General features: G+C 33.2%; 1 non-coding gene across 1 annotated transcript; it reads right to left on the minus strand.

Annotated features, from left to right (window-relative positions):
• Window positions 1–305: 305 nt before the first annotated feature.
• LOC113921178 lies at window positions 306–459 on the minus strand. The gene has a single exon (XR_003519575.1). It is a non-coding gene; the product is annotated as a small nucleolar RNA SNORA62/SNORA6 family (small nucleolar RNA).
• Between the last annotated feature and the right edge of the window lie 2,156 nt (window positions 460–2,615).

A 2,615-nucleotide genomic window follows, 5' to 3' on the forward strand; every position in this document is an offset into this window, starting at 1 on the left:
ACACATTAAATTGAAAATTGTAATGATAATAAAATGTACATTTCACATGTCTCACCTAGAATAATGGTTTTCCTGCTTTCTAAAATAGAATACTAAAAAGAAGTTATGGCTTTTTCATTTTATTTTCTCATACAATATTTATTCCATGAAAAGACTAAATAGGAAAATTCCTTGCTTTATTTTTTTTAATTTTGTGAGCTTTCTTCTTTAGAACTTTGTAGATTTCCACATACATATTTCATATGTATTTTGTTAGATTTATGCTTAAGTATTTCATTTTTTTAATTTCTTTTTTTTTCTTTTTTACTTGTAGCAAGAATTACAACCAAACACTACTTATTGGGCCAGAGACCCTGATGGTGTTGGTGAAAGGCTTGCCCCTCATGTAGCACATGATCTACACTTGTGAGTTCATCAGCCAACCAGCGGCCTGAACTCCAAGCTTTAAAAATGTCCTGTATTTATTTTTTGTGGCAATATGAGTGGTGCTGTATTTTTAATTTCAACATCAACTTATTTAGTGATAACATATAAGAAAGCAATTCATTTTTTAAACATGCACTTTGTATCCTGCAGTATTGCTATTACTGCTTTATTTGTTTCACTGTATTTGTGTTGTCTGAGATTTTCTGCACAGACTGTTGTCATCTCTGAACAAAATGATTTCATTTCCTCCTTACAAATCTGTGTAAGTTTTATTCCTTTTCTTGTCTAATAGCATTAACTAGGACATCCAGTAAGATTTTTTTTAAACAGACTTATGTATTTATTTTAGACAGTGGAGGGAAGGGCCGCAAGAGATGGAGAGAGTATTAAGCAGACTCTGCACTGAGTGCAGAGGCCGAAATGGGGCTCAATCCCATGACCCTGAGATCACACCTGAACTGAAACCAAGAGTCAGACACTTAACCCATCATGCCACCCAGGTGCCTCTCCAATAAGATCTTTAAAAAAAAAAAAAGAGCAATGAGTGAACATCTTTGTGTTGTTACTGATATTCATTAGAAAGTTTCCAGTTTCTCTGGACTCCGGGAAGCAAACTGAGGGTTATAGAAGGGAGGGGGTGGGGATATGGGTCAGGGGATGGGTATTAAGGAGGGCATGTGTTGTGATGAGCACTGGGTGTTAGGTTCGACTAATGAATCATTGAACACTACATCAAAAACTAATTATGTTTAAGGAGGAAACAAAACAAAACAAAACAAAACTAATTATGTACTGTATGTTGGCTAATTGAATATAATAAATAAATATACATAAAAGAAAGCTTCCAGTTTCTCAAGTTAAATATGATGTTAGCTATAGAGGAATTTTTTTTTGTAGATGTTATTAACAAATTGAGGAAGTGTCAAACTCCATTGCTTAAGTTCTCTATTGTTAGTTTGATGATAGTTTTATTATAAGCACAGGTTGGATTTTCACAAATGCATATATTGATATGATCATATGATTTTTTCATAATAACAATAAAAACAAAACATCATTAATACAATCAGCAATTACAACAATATTAATTAAATAGTTAACATGTTTTGAAACTGGGTTAGGCCCTCTCACATGGCCCATTTTAATTAATTATATCATTAAACCAATGTTTCAGATATTATTATCATCTGCTTTTTAGAGATGGTGAAATTTAAGTTCATAGATGTTAAGTATCTTGCTCAAGAGTCACAAAGCAAGTAAGTGGTGCAATTGTTTATGAATTCAGAGATCCTAGTTTTAGAAGAAACTTCTAGTCACTATACTATTCAAATTTGCATATTTCTGAACACCTCATTCACAAGTATTTTTTAAATGTTTTATTTACTGTGTATTTATTGATATCATAGAAATCAGGAAGCAATTATGTTATCATTTTTTAAAAAGTTCATGGAATCTTCAATAGCTATTCAACAATCTAAAGTGAATAAAAGGAAGAGGTTCTTCATGAGCAGCAAATCTACCTTATCTGATGGCATGTATCAAAGTCACACTGCCACTATCATCATCAAAACCACCACCAGCGTCTGTCGGGCATTTGGATGTCTTCTTTGGAAAAATGTCTGTTCATATCTTCTGCCCACTTTTGATTGGATTATTTGTTCTTTGGGTGTTGAGTTTGATAAGTTCTTTATAGATTTTGGATACTAGCCCTTTATCTGACGGGGGGAAATCAGAGGAGGAGATGAACCATGAGAGACGATGGACTCTGAGAAACTAACTGAGGGTTCTAGAGGGGAGGGGGTGGGGGATGGGTTAGCCTGGTGATGGGTATTAAAGAGGGCACGTTCTGCGTGGAGCACTGGGTGTTATATGCAAACAATGAATTAAAAACTAATGATGTAATGTATGGTGATTAACATAACATAATAAGATAAAATTAAAAAAAAACACCACCAGCACCACTACTACTCTGTAAGCCTAAAAGTTCCTTAAAAATTAAGCTCATGAATACTTTATTATCCCCCCTTTTTAATAAGCAAAAAACTGTGTCTAAATTGATGGTTCATAGTGTGATACACTCATTAATTAAAACTGTGTACTTGTTTTGTTAAGAAACAAATAGAAAATATTGCCTCAGGTAGCAAATAAAATAGTGATTCTCACATTTCAAAGGAGAGTTTGATTTTTGT

The sequence above is a fragment of the Zalophus californianus genome, chromosome 3 (assembly GCF_009762305.2).
Source record: "Zalophus californianus isolate mZalCal1 chromosome 3, mZalCal1.pri.v2, whole genome shotgun sequence".
NCBI classification, from domain to species: Eukaryota; Metazoa; Chordata; class Mammalia; order Carnivora; family Otariidae; genus Zalophus; species Zalophus californianus.